Source organism: Pogoniulus pusillus, chromosome 8, assembly GCF_015220805.1.
Source record: "Pogoniulus pusillus isolate bPogPus1 chromosome 8, bPogPus1.pri, whole genome shotgun sequence".
NCBI lineage: Eukaryota > Metazoa > Chordata > Aves > Piciformes > Lybiidae > Pogoniulus > Pogoniulus pusillus.
The window spans coordinates 10,140,481-10,155,033 of NC_087271.1; the positions used below are offsets into that span (position 1 = coordinate 10,140,481).

General features: G+C 41.3%; 1 long non-coding RNA gene across 4 annotated transcripts in view; it reads right to left on the reverse strand.

Annotated features, from left to right (window-relative positions):
* LOC135177841 (uncharacterized) overlaps positions 1-14,553 on the reverse strand; it is a 30,639-nt gene that overhangs the window by 2,161 nt on the left and 13,925 nt on the right. For 3 of the 4 annotated variants that reach the window (XR_010303193.1, XR_010303192.1, XR_010303190.1), the window contains 2 exons: positions 14,298-14,444; positions 1,333-1,417 (listed from right to left, as the gene is read on the reverse strand). This is a non-coding gene — a long non-coding RNA (uncharacterized LOC135177841). Of the gene's footprint in view, positions 1-654; positions 888-1,332; positions 1,418-14,297; positions 14,445-14,553 lie in introns of those variants that run through there. The other variant, XR_010303191.1, reaches the window with a different exon arrangement.

Here is a 14,553-nt window from a genome sequence, read left to right on the forward strand (position 1 = left end):
GGAGCAAAGGAAGGAAAAGGTGAATGAGTCATAAACACCTCCCTTCCTTTCTCCAGTTCTTTCAGAAAAAAAAAAAATCTTAAATGTTGGAGCTCATTTTAGAAATAAAATTCTCATTTTTCTTCTCATAATCCTTCCCACATGGCAGTTAAGTGTAGTCAAGCACACATAGCACTATCAGCTAGGTAAACTTCTTAAAGATCTTTTTCATCCACAGTTCCACTCAGAGTGTTTGACTGACTAGGGATGAGAAGACCATATGGGATAAAAGAAGAAGCTGCAGCTAATGTGTTACAGTTTCAGACTAGTGTCTTAATTGTAAATTACTTTTTTTTTCCAAAGGATGTACATCTCTAAAGGGGCTGAAAGAAATATAAGAGATATATTTATCCCATTTCATTGGCTTGTTATTTTTCTATATAGATGAGAGTTCAGAGTGTTCTTGCTCTCTTGATTATTTTTTTCCCCACTGCCTCTCTGTCCAGCCTTGCCTGCTCTGATCATTGTTTGAGTTACTGGTAAGAATAGAGATAGAATATTGTGGCAGCCTGGGCTTTGCCTAGGGGGTGCCTGGGCTATTGTCTAGTTGTATATGAATATATGCATTTGTGTATGTTTATTACCTTTTATCTTTAGCTTACTTTTTGTAAATAATAATTTCATTTTACTTCCAAATTCTGAGTAGTGTGGTCATTTACTTTTGGGAGGGGGTAAAACCCAAACTCTAAGCGGTGTAAAATCACCACAAGATTCTTCACCGTAAATGCAGAGCAACTCTCTTAAGAAGGTCAAAAAGCTAGTTCCTTTTTTTCAAGATCCATGCTGTATTTCTGTGTTTTGTTTTCAGACATAATAATTTGCAAGAGCCAACTCTTCTGGCACTAATCCTGGAAAACAAGCATGAAAAAATTGGTACATGTAAAAGTTGTCCAGATAGAGTGTTTGAATGATGATTTAGGTTTATGTGTAATTCATGTGGACAAAGAGGTGAGAGCCAAATTTCTGTATATAAACTTCTGTAATTTTATATGTAGATGAACAGACAAATAAATAAATGAATACCATTTGTTTTATGACTGACTTCAGAATGAAATTAGCCTTTATACTTAGAAAGACAAATGCAATCCTGGAAGCGAAAACAAAGTGGGTAGGTTTGACTTGACAATAGGAAAGTTTGAAGGTAGTAATTAATCTTTTATGCTGCCTTTAATAAATTGTTTTGCAATTAGCCCATGCATGAAATTTATCTGACATACACATGTTTACAAAAATGTGAAACCAGTAATTCATAAAGTTTTGGTCAATAGAAATTTTAAACTTCTGAAGACTTACTTGATCAGTGTATAGCTGTGGCTGTCCAGAGGTTCCACAACATCAGCTTTTCCTGCAGCATTTTTGGGTTTTCAGAATGTGTATTCTAGGACTCACAATACAATTTTCACATCAGTTTGTCTGCTTCATAGGCTATTCTTCTGATGCTTCATAAAAGGGCAGAAAGATCACTCTCCAATACACAGGTTTTCTTGTACCCACTTTAATCATTCTTTGAAAGCTCCTGAGACTTGCTCTCAAATCTAGCTAAATGGAAAACCTCCACTTCAACAGCTCATTCAGAGAGGTGAAATTCTGCCTACTACATGATTGAACACATTCCCCATCAAAAAGTAGCAATCACTGAATACATCAATGAGCAATGACATTGGAGAGGGCATTGTTCTTCATCCTGTCCAATAGACCGTGGCAAAACACCTTTTTCATAGAGATTGCTACTGAATGAGTCAGCATTAGGAAATCATCTCTTTCCCCCCCCCCCACTTTTAAAAATGGTTGAAAAAAGCCTTGTACCAAATTAATTTTACATCCTCATTTCATTTTGCATGGCATTAATGTTCCTTAAATACTGGGAGTGATCATCCTGTATCCATGCTGTTAGGCTCTCCTTAGATGTGTGCATGCATGGGGAATTTGGCATGACACCTTAAATACTTTTACTAGGCAGAAAGCTACTCTCACCTGTATTTAGACTCATAGAATGAATTAATAAAGAAATGTATGTATGACATTTTTAGGACTGTTGTCAACTAAACAAATCATCACACTTACATGTTTCATGATCCAGAGGTTTCAAAAAACAAAGTTTTAAGTTTGCAATTGCAGATAAAGAGGCATTGGAGCCTAGCAACACATAATCTTTGTCCTGATATGGTTCTTAGCTCTGAGATACAGCAAATGCCAAGATGGTCAAGAAGTAGAATATGAAACATATGATGAAAGTCAGGGAGAAATGGGCTTGCTCAGTATGACAGGACTTTGCTGCTCTCTACAACTGTCTAATTGCAGAGCACAGACAAGATGGAGACAGACTCATCTCAGATGTGCACAGAGGTGCTTCTCAGAGTGGTAAGACAGGAGAAAAGGAACATGAATTGGTACACACGAGAAACTAAGTCAATACAAGATATAGATATATATATATGGGAGTTCAAAAGTGGAAAACACCACCCAGAGAGGCTGGTGAATCTTTACCCTTGGAGATAATAAACATTTAGCTAGACAGAATAACCTTTGTCTAATTAGCCCTGCTTTGAGTGGGAGGTTGGATGAGTGGACCTTTGGAGGTTTATTCCTAGCTGGTGACTCTGTGACTGGTTTTCAACTTTGCTACAATTCACTCAAATTTTATGTCCCTTCAGTTTTGCCATTGAGCACTGTTGATGTCAGAAATACAGACTGATGGTATTAAGGCTGTGGACAGAGAAGAATTTACACAAAAAGAAGTTCTGGATCTGCCACATTTCAAGTAATTGATAGGAATTTCATGTCACTCTGGAGTCTTGGTATGAGTATGGGGACACATCTGAAATCAGAAACATTTCTGGCTAGCACTATTCAGTAGCTTTCTGCTATAGTGTTTCCCGTGGTGCAGGAGGCTGGAATAATGATGTCTCTTTTCCATTTGTCAAATAGCATTTCCTGATGCTGAGAGAGCCTTAACAGAGTTACACCACTGTGTGTCTCTTGGCATTCTAGACAATAAGCTTTAAATTGCAAGAACTTATCTTGAATATCTAAGTTCATTGCAACCAAAAGCTAGTATCTCAAAAGCCTGGGGAAACATGATGTGCAAACACTGTAGTATTAGTAGCTTTCATATTTAGCACTGATTCAAAACCTAATGAAAAGGTTACATCTGGCTTCCAAAATCTGCTACTTTTATTGTCATTTTCCGACTGCTAAATTAGAATTGGAAGAAGCTTAGTTCCAATGCAATAATATCAACTTACAAAAAAAAACATTTTAAGAAAAAATATGTTTTCACTTTTACTTCTGCAGCCTACTTTTTTCTTGGCTGAATAATTTGCTACACATGAATTATGCAGCTCTCATTGGCACATGGAAAGAGGCAATAGCTACCAAAGGATTTTACATTTCTGGTGCTACAAGTATAATTTTATAGGTCTTTTTCCTCTTAAAAAGTGGAAGAATAAGAAAAAAGAAGAGAAAGAAAGATCCACTGTCTCAGTTTAGTTTAAATCATGATCACTTAATTTTCTTAGACTTGATTCAAAAAAACAAACAAACAAACCAACCAACCTCACCAAAACCAAAGCGAACCAAAATCCCCAGAAACTTCAAAACAAAAAGACAAAAAAGTTATTTCCCTCATGTAGCTTAATGGAAATTGAAGTAAACAAATAAAACTACAATGAAAGCATGAGAGAGGAAAAAAAAAATCAGATGAGAAATTAAAACAGCCTTTAAAAAATCCTTTGCATCAGATTCCAGATATCTTCACCTATATAAATTATTGCTACCCAGTGAAGTCAGTAAAACTACTCCAGTTGACTTTACCAAAGGATCCAGCTCTCTCTTTTCACTGTATCCAGCTGACATAAGGTCAAAGAACTGACAAGTAAAATGGTCTACAGAAATCTCAGGTGTATCAAGAAGTCAGTGTCTGACCCAAAAGTCAATTAGCTTTCATGTATTGCTTTGCCCAACATAACACTTTAAAGAATAGTTTTGAGAGTTATTTTTTTAATGAAAACATTAACTGACTTATTAAATTAATACACACACTGCTGATGCATATTTCCCAGCTTGTATATGGCATCTATTAAATATCTATGTGTAGATATGATCCCTACTTTTTCTTCTGAGACAAAGTAATTGATCAAGTGGGAATATACTTAGTCATTTTCATGGTTTTTCTGGACATCTTAATCCTCATAGGTATAAATTAAAGTGGCAGATATACTGGAGGTTTTCCAAGTTTGACTTCTAAATTATGAGCTGCTCAGCAAAAGCTATGCTGCTGACTGCTTTTGCACAGAATATATAGTGAGAGGAAAAAAAAAAAACCACACCAAAAAAAACCAAAAAGAACAGTAGCTGAAACTAAGCATATGTGAGTCCAACATCCTTGCTGTTTTTCTCCCTCCCTCCCAAACATACATTTGTACACATTACAGTCCAGATTTTACTGCCTTCAGTTTAGTTTGCTTTCCACTATGCAAATCCCCAAAAATTATCTTGAGTGGACAGTCTAAGGAGCTTGACACACCACCCTTCCTTTCCTGTTTCTCCTCACTACTTCTTTTTTCTTTTCCCACCTTCACATCTTCTTTAGTTGAGTCTCCCTCTTCCTCGGGAGCAAAGCTCTATATTTTATGTATAAGGATGAAATACTTCACTGGAAACTATGCATGCACCACTTTGTTGGGAAGATCACACAGCCAGCCAGACAGTCCAAAAGGCTCTTGCAGTGTATCAATGATAACTTCTTGATGCAGGTAGCGGAGGAACCAACAAGGAGAGGTGCAGTGCTGGACCTTGTGTTAACTAATAAAGAGGAACTGGTTGAGGACATCAAGGTCAGGAATAGCCTTGGGGACAGTGATCATGACATGGTGGAGTTTAGTATTCTACAGGGTAGAATCAGACCAACAAGTAGAATTGCAACCCTGGACTTCTGCAGAGCTAACTTCATGCTCTTCAGGGACATGCTTGCAGAAATTCCATGGGCTAAGGCTTTAGAGGGTAAAGGAGCCCAAGAAAGGTGGTTAATTTTTAAAGATCACATCCTCCAAGCCCAAGCTAGGAGTGTTCCCCTGAGTAAAAGATCCGGTAGGCATGCTAGGAGACGTGCATGGTTGAATAAGGAGCTTCTGAAGGAAATCTCAGGGAAGGAAGAAACAATTCATGTAAGAAGGGATTGGTCACTTGGGAGAACTACAGAGCAGTAGTCATAGCAATGGCATAGAACCTCACACATATGCTGAGTAGCTTGTTATGTCAGCAGTGGAGTAAGTTCATTTATATTACAGAGATTTAAATGAAACTTTACTGCCAGTTAATTTTCTTCTCCACTCCAACAGTTTTTCCTGCTGTGAGAATTAAGATGATTCACAGTATAAAAAGGGATGCAAATAATCACTGACCACTGTTTGAGCCTGTGATATGAAGAAAGAACAGAGAAAAAGAGAAAGATAAAAAGAGACTTTAAGTAAGAGCAAGTAGAATTTGTAAAGTTAGGGTAAAATGAAGCAAAATGGACACAGAAATAAAATCATAGAATCCTAGAATCATCCAGGTTGGAAGAGAGCTCCAAGATCAGCCAGGCCAACCTAGCACCCAGCCCTAGCCAGTCAACTAGACCATGGCATTAAGTGCCTCAGCCAGGCTTTTCTTCCAGGGACAGCAACTCCACCACCGCCCTGGGCAGCCCATTCCAACGCCAATCATTCTCTCTGGCAAGAACTTCCTCCTAACATCCAGCCTAGACCTCCCCCAGTACAACTTGAGACTGTGTCCCCTTGTTCTGTTGCTGCTTGCCTGGGAGAAGAGACCAACCCCTACTTGGCTACAGCCTCCCTTCAGTAGTTGTAGATAGCAATAAGGTCACCCCTGAGCCTCCTCTTCTCCAGGCTAAACACCCCCAGCTCCCTCAGCCTCTCCTCATAGGGTTTGATTTCCAGGCCCCTCACCAGCTTTGTTGCCCTTTTCTGGACACCTTCCAGCACCTCAACATCGCTCTTGAATTGAGGAGCCCAGAACTGGACACAGGACTCAAGGTGAGTACAGGGGAAGCATAACCTCCTTTGTCCTACCGGCCACACTGTTCCTGATGCAGGCCAGGATGCCATTGGCTCTCTTGGACACCTGGGCTCACTGCTGGCTCATGTGCAGCTACTACCCACCAGTACTCCCAGGTCTCTTTCTTCCTAGTTACTCTCCAGCCACTCTGTCCCCAGCCTCTAAAGCTGCTTGGGGTTGTCATGACCAAAGTGCAGAACCTTGCACTTGGCCTTGCGAAATCTCATCCCATTGGCCTCTGCCCACCCATCCAGGCTGGCAAGGTCCCTCTGGATTTATGAAAACCTGAGAACTCGTTTGCTATTCTATCTCCATACAGTGATCATAAATAAAACCTTTTTTTTCCCCTTTTTTTGTTAAAGCAAGAGGATTTGTCTCAGAAGTCTACTGCCCTACTTTCACTGAGCTTTCAAATGTTGTGTTAAATTCCTAAGTGTAGACTTAGAGTGAGAAAAGAGGCATGGAGAAAACAAAAGAGCAGATAAATTGGGTAATGTCTCCACTGCTATCTCACTGTCCCTTTGTGAAAACAGCAAACTCCATCTGCAGTAATGAAAACCCTAAGTACAGAAAAAGAACCTTTACTTTTCAAATCTCTGAGCTGATGGTTTAAGCAGCATCTTGACTCATTTATATGCTATTTAAATATGTGTCCAGTAATTTTGCCTGATGTAGTATTGGTGTTTGCATTTGAGGCAATCAATCAACAGCACAATAAAATGCTTGATAAAAGGATGAGAAATAGCCAACTTCTTGGTCATATATGTTTTGTTTCATGAGATCTTAAATGGTGACATTATATTCATTCCAGGTTGCATGTTGCTGAAATGAGCTGCCTTGCTGTTTCTTACACTTTTTGGCATGTCATTATCTCTTCCTGGATTTTTTCTGCCTGCACTTCATGATGCAGTGGGAGTCATTCCTTTAAATCAGACTGCAGTCATCTGTTGCCAGTGAGTTTGTAACTTGTGGAAATGCATTTGAAATCCACTGCTTCTTGCCAAATAAACAGGAATGGGAATTGAGGGATTTTGAGAAGTAGAAGTGGGATTCCTTCTGGAAACATGCAGACTAGACAGGTCATCCAAAAATAGCAAAGAACACATTTCACATATTTTGGACCTGAAAATTATTCTTACCAAACTGTTAAAGAAAAATAAGCATGTCCCAAGCTAATGATATGGTATGAAATCTTACTTGGCTCATTTCTTGAATTTCATTCCAACACAACTATGCTACCTGCATCTAGCTTTAGCACAGGGCACTAGAAGGCAGAAAGGTCGGACTCAGAAATAATTATGAGGCAACCAATTTATAATTCTGTACTCAGACATTAGTCACTTATGTATGCTTGTGCTGGAAGTGCAATTCCCAAAGAGGTTATAAAATTTCTACAAAGCCACAAGAGACAAAATAGCATTTTTAAAGGATGTCAGACAGAAATATCACTACTCAGTGATACAACTGCAAAATACACCCCTGCAGTGAACAGAAAGTATGGGTATAGCATATTTTAATGGGCAATATCCTCTTCATGTTATGCACCATTATGACAAAAACTAAAGAAGATAATAAACTACCCTAATGTAGCCACACAAACAGGTAAACCAGCACAAATAAACTTATCTATGCACCTCTATTCTCCCATTCACTCTACTTATGGTTCAGTGGCACTACAAAGTCTGAACACTATTTCTGAAAACTTGCTAATATTTAAAGAGGGAAAAGACAAAGAGAGGACAGGATGCAAAGTAATGCTTGTCACTGCCTTCCAGACATGCTAGTCAGTGGAAATGAGAAAAAGTAGGAGATTATTTGATCTTCTGGAGAGCAGAAAGATCAGTATCACAGTATCACAGATCATCAAGTCCAACCCTTTACCACAGAGCTCAAGGCCAGACCATGGCACCAAGTGCCACATCCAAACCTGCCTTGAACAGCCCCAGGGACGGCGACTCCACCACCTCCCCGGGCAGCCCATTCCAGTGTCCAATGACTCTCTCAGTGAAGAACTTTCTCCTCACCTCTAGCCTAAATCTCCCCTGGCCCAGCCTGAGGCTGTGTCCTCTCGTTCTGTCGCTGGCCACCTGAGAGAAGAGAGCAACCTCCTCCTGGCCACAACCACCCCTCAGGTAGTTGTAGACAGCAATAAGATGACCACTCCATAGCAGCTGAAATAGAATACAGTTGGCGTTCTCTCCTGGATTGTCTCCTTAGTTATGCATGACTCACAGGAGCATACTGAGTTTAGAAGTAGATGGACAATGACACAATCCTTCCTTAGCAACAGAAGAAGGATGTGCTAAAGAGCTTGAAACATGCCAGCACATCTTGCCAATCACACAGATGGGAAACTGCTGATTAAACAATTTGCAAAAATGTTTTCTTTATGTGAGTATTCTTAACTGTCAGATTTTTAAATTTATATTTAGGGAAGAGATGCTTGGAAAAGCTGAGCCACAGAATGCAGTAGAAACCACAAAGCCAAAGAGAGGCCCAGTTAGTATTCATGTATGCAGCTAAATCTCAACTTCTTCTCAGGTTCAGAAAAATCTGTCAGACACATTAAGGGAATCTTGGCATTCAAAATGTTTGAAATATTATGTTTATTTTCCTTTATGCCCATTCTTAAAATTACAGTAAAGCTTTTCCAACATACACACTCCATGTTCCACATTCGTATCACGTACGCTCACGAGGTGGTCTGAATGCTTTTGCTATTTGGTGTGGCTTGAGCTCCCAAGAAGTGCACGTGCCTAATGGAAAGCTGTAATGACACTGCAATGTAACACAACTGAGGTGTGTTTGTGTAATATACATCTCAAACTACTCTTCAGCTCTGCACTGTTTCATAGAATCCAATTACCCATAGAGTAGAGATGAAATGCGGAAGAACATCATTTTGCACAGACAGAATCACAGAATTTCTTAGATTGGAAAGGACCTTCAAGATCATTTAGTCCAATCATTAGTTTCACACTGACAAGTGCTTGACTAAACCAAATCCCTCAGCACAACATCTAATCACTGTGAATCGCTATAGTCGGAAGGGACCACCAGGATCATCCAGTCCAACCTTCATCCCAGCATCTTTAATCACCAGACCACAGCCTCAAGCATCACATCTGCTCCTTTTTTAAACACCTCCAGGAATGGCAACTCCATCACCTCCCTGGGCAGCCTGTTCCAATGCCTGACCACCCGCTCAGGAAAGAACTTCCTCCCAACATCCAACCTAAACCTCTCCTCAAGCAATTCGAGGCTATTTCCTCCTGTCCTATCATCAGTAATTCAGGAGAAGAGACCAGCTCCAGCTTCACTATAACCCCATTTTAGGTAGTTGTAGAGGGCAATAAGGTCTCCTCTCAGCCTCCTCTTCTCCAGACTAAACAAGCCCAGCTCCCTCAGCTGCTCCTCATGGGTTATGTTTTCCAGACTTCTCACCAGCCTCATCACCATTCTCTGCACCTACTCCAGCACCTCAATGTCCCTCCTATACTGTGGTGACCAAAACTGGACACAGTACTTGAGGTGTGGTCTCAGGAGCGCTGAGTACAGGGGCACATTCTGCCCAAAAGCCTTACAGACAAGCAATGGGGAACTCACCAATACTTCACAGTATCACAGTATCATCAGGGTTGGAAGAGACCTCACAGATCATCAAGTCCAACCCTTTACCACAGAGCTCAAGGCTAGACCATGGCACCAAGTGCCACATCCAGCTTTGCCTTGAACTGCCCCAGGGACGGCGACTCCACCACCTCCCCAGGCAGCCCATTCCAGTGTCCAATGACTCTCTCAGTGAAGAACTTTCTCCTCACCTCCAGCCTAAATCTCCCCTGGTGCAGCCTGAGGCTGTGTCCTCTTGTTCTGGTGCTGGCCACCTGAGAGAAGAGAGCAACCTCCTCCTGGCCACAACCACCCCTCAGGTAGTTGTAGACAGCAATAAGGTCACCCCTGAGCCTCCTCTTCTCCAGGCTAACCAATCCCAGCTCCCTCAGCCTCTCCTCGTAGGGCTGTGCTCAAGGCCTCTCACCAGCCTCGTCGCCCTTCTCTGGACATGCTCAAGCATCTCAATGTCCCTTCTAAACTGGGGGGCCCAGAACTGAACACAGGACTCAAGGTGTGGTGTAACCAGTGCAGAGTACAGGGGCAGAATGACCTCCCTGCTCCTGCTGACCACACCATTCCTGATGCAGGCCAGGATGCCACTGGCTCTCTTGGCCACCTGGGCACACTGCTGGCTCATGTTCAGGCGAGTATCAATCAGCACCCCCAGATCCCTCTCTGTTTGGCTGCTCTCCAGCTACTCCGACCCCAGCCTGTATCTCTGCATGGGGTTGTTGTGGCCAAAGTGCAGCACCCTGCACTTGGAGCTGTTGAATGCCATCCCCTTGGACTCTGCCCATCTGTCCAGGCGGTCAAGGTCCCACTGCAGAGCCCTTCTGCCTTCCAACTCAGCCACATCTGCCCCCAGCTTAGTGTCATCTGCAAACTTGCTGATGACTGACTCCATGCCCTCATCCAGATCATCTATGAAGATGTTAAAGAGGATGGGGCCCAGCACAGATCCCTGAGGGACACCACTAGTGACAGCTGCCAGCTGGATGTGGTGCCATTCACCACCACTCTCTGGGTCCGGCCCTCCAGCCAGTTCCTAACCCAGCACAGAGTGTTACCATCCAAGCCATGGGCTGACAGCTTAGCCAGCAGTTTGCTATGGGGGACAGTGTCAAAGGCCTTGCTGAAGTCCAGATAGACCACATCCACAGGCCTCCCCACATCCACCAAGCGCCTCACCTGATCATAGAAGGAGATCAGGTTAGAAAGGCAGGATCTGCCCTTCCTAAACCCATGCTGGCTGGACCTGAGCCCTTTGTCAAGTTTTGAGTCAAATCAAGAGTCAGGACAGGCTAGTTTGCTTTTAAAAAAGCCCAACTTTTCCAGTGCTTCAGTAAGTGCCACAGATGCAGTGCGTGCTTTGTTAGTGATGTTTGATTGTTAAAGACCCTTGCATAAGTGAGCAAAAAAAATTCTTCAGAATAAAGAGTTGTGAGTTTGAGTGCTGAGCACATAACATTGTCTCCTCTGGGCCATAGTCCACACCAAATAAAATGCACTTTACTGCCTCAGGGGCCAAAAGCTGCTGACAGAGCAGCTGCCCATGTTGCTGCCATAACAACTGGAGCTGATCCCTAGGAGGGATCTTATCTAAAATTTACTCCCTGTGGCTTATAAACGCTGCATTCTGGTAACTGTAGGAAGAATTCACTTCCTCAGTATTTGTTTAGGTCCATTTGCTGTACCTACACTTCTTAATTTATTTGATATTAGAGAAGTACAGGACATTTATTTGCAGAAAGCTAATACTGCAGAGGCCTCAAAAATAACAGTAAGCAGATCTACATTTTAATCTTTTGTGCTTGAATTTTTTTTTCTGGTGAACACTAACTTAAGTTTAATTAATTTATATCATCAGGAGATGTGGAGTGCAGCTGCTGATTTTTCAGCTTCTGTATGTAACCCAACTCTGAAGAAATATCTAAAGCAGGGATTTTGCCTGAATTACTGAGAGCAATTTGGCTTAGTTACTGCTAAAATGTTACCATCACAGCCAGACTAGGTTGCTGGGTTTCTTTTCTACAGTGAAGCTTTTTAAGTCATCATCTTAAATACAGATTATAATGTCTCCAACTGTGTTAATTTACTGGTAAATTTAATCCTAAATATGCAGAGCAGTACAGCTCTACAGGAGAAAAACAATCCCTAGAAACTTATCTCAGGTGTCTATTTTTTAAATGTTATTATTTATCAGGGTAAAAATGCTGGAAAGTTACTCTAAATGGACACACAGCTGAACAAATAAAGGCATAAGTGCATGCATGTCCCAAACCTGTACACTTAGATGTTTTGGTGAATGCAGACAGATTCACAGAATTGTCAGGGCTGAAAGGGACCTCAAGGATCATCTAGTTGCAAAACCCTGCTATGGGCAGGGACACCTCACACTAGATCAGACTCACATCCACCCTCACCTTAAAGACTTCCAGGGATTCCACCACCTTCCTGGGCAACCAATTCCGGTGTCTCATCACCCTCATGGTAAAGAACTTCTTCCTAACATCCAATCTGAATCTATACATTTCTAGTTTTGCACCATTTCCCCCCAGTCCTATCACTACCTTACATCCTAAAAAGTCCTTTACCAGCATTCTTGTAGCCCCCCCTAAGATACTGGAAGACTGCAATAAGGTCTAATCAGAGCCTTCTTCTCTCCAGATTTGTGTATTGAACAGTGTCACTTTTCACCACCTCATCAACTTCAGGAACTGGCTTTTTGATACACTCTTATGGTCTATGCTCTTCCTATTGTCATGAGAAAAATATTCTGAATTAAAAGAAAAGGACCAGTCACCTGACCCATGAAATTGTAATGGTCAGAAGTCTTTTAAAGCTAAGTGATTGAAATTTCATTTATTTTTGCATCTCTTTTTCTGAACAGAGCTACTGAGGCCTTATTAAATAAAACAAGCATCAGAGCACAGGGCCAAGATGCGAAATATCAAAGCTCTTTATTCATTGTGCATTCCTAGGAGTACTCCTTCAGCTACTGTGCTACAGAAAACAGTCTCCTAGCACTGGAATTGCCTTGTAGTTGATACACTGTAGAGAATATTTATATATTGTTTAAGTTTCTGGTAATAAAGTCTCTTACATTTAAATGGCTTACTAAAGCAGCAAAGTATGTTAAAAGAAAGTTAAGCATCATCAGGGCAGTATACTGGAAAGTCTGACTCTTCTTCAAAGAGAATCTATTTTCCTCTGTGAAAACACATAACCTCTTTACATCCCAAAAGACACTTTTCTCAGAAATTTACTGGGTAAATGAGCTGCAGCATGTATCTAAACAAATAAATTAATCATATGTCTGTACATCATATACACACAATGACATTTGACAACAAACAACAAGAAAGAACCATGAAAGCAAATAAAGGAGAAGCAATAATGGATACATATTGTAGGAAGAAGTGCAAAACATAACAGTGGTTAAAAATAATCTAAAATCATAGAATTAACCAATTTGGAAGAGACCTCCAAGAACATCCAGTCCAACCTAGCACCCAGCCATAGACCATGGCACTAAGTGCCTCATCCAGTCTTTTCTTGAACACCTCCAGGGACGGCAACTCCAATACCTCCCTGGGCAGCCCATTCCAATGCCAATCACTCTCTCTGGGAAGAACTTCCTCCTAACACCCAGCCTATACCTCCCCTGGCACAACATGAGACCATATTCCCTCATTCTGTTTCTGGCTACCTGGGAGAAGAGACCAGCCCCCACCTGGCTACAGCCTCCCTTCAGGAGTACACAGCAATGAAGTCACCCCTGAGCCTCCTCTTCCCCAGGCTAAACAACCCCAGCTCCCTCAGCTTCTCCTCATGGGGCTGTGTTCCAGGGCCTTCACCAGCTTCATCACCCTTCTCTGGACATGTTCCAGTATCTCAGCATCTCTCTTGAATCAAGGAGCCCAGAACTGGACAGAGGACCCAAGGTGTGGCCTGACCAGAGTTGAGCACAGAGGACGAATAACCTCCTTTGTCCTACTGGCCACAATAAGACCACATTTCCCTGTAGCAGGGAATCAGTGGGCAACCCATGGTTTAATTGACAAATGCAATCCTCCAGACAAATGAACCAGATCTTAATGCATGTTTTCTCTAATAGATTTCCTACAAAAGAAGCTGGAAATAACATTTCTAGGTATTAATTGCAGTCCTGGAGGCAATGCATATACTCATTCAGCAGAAAGCAGCACACTGAAGAAGAATTATTGATCTCCTTATCACGACTGTATAAATTAAAAGGCTCTGAGGACCTGAGACAAGGACAATAGAATATTGGCATCTGAGTAAGTGGGGGTTTTATTTGAGAGCAGATTCTTCAATGTAAGGGTTAGAGAATCATCTGAGTGAGTCTGAATTCAAGACAGAAAGGCTGGAATGGAGTTTAGAACTGAAGAAGGGGTGAGGTTAAAACTAAGATCTAAGAAATAGTAGAGACTGAGTTGAGGAAAAGTTTTGTGGAATCTGGATAAATATATATATATATATAGTACTCCTAACTTTGAGAACATAAAAATTCTGAAGCTATACAGACCACAAAATGCTTCAATATATGTTGAACTCTTTTGATTTACCTGTCTTGCCACAGAGATATTTCAGACAGCACAAACACAGGGATTCTCCACTTCATGGTAGGCTGTGTCATAGATAATCCAGCTGTATATTTCCTAGAATGGCCTGGGTTGGAATGAACCTTCAGATCATGCTGCATTCAAATCCCACTGTGAGAAAGACAGACAAAAGATTTTGCTTGAAAATTGACTGCTTAGCCTTTATTCCTCATGAAAATGTTAAATGATAATTTTAAAAAAAAATCTTCATTTAATAATA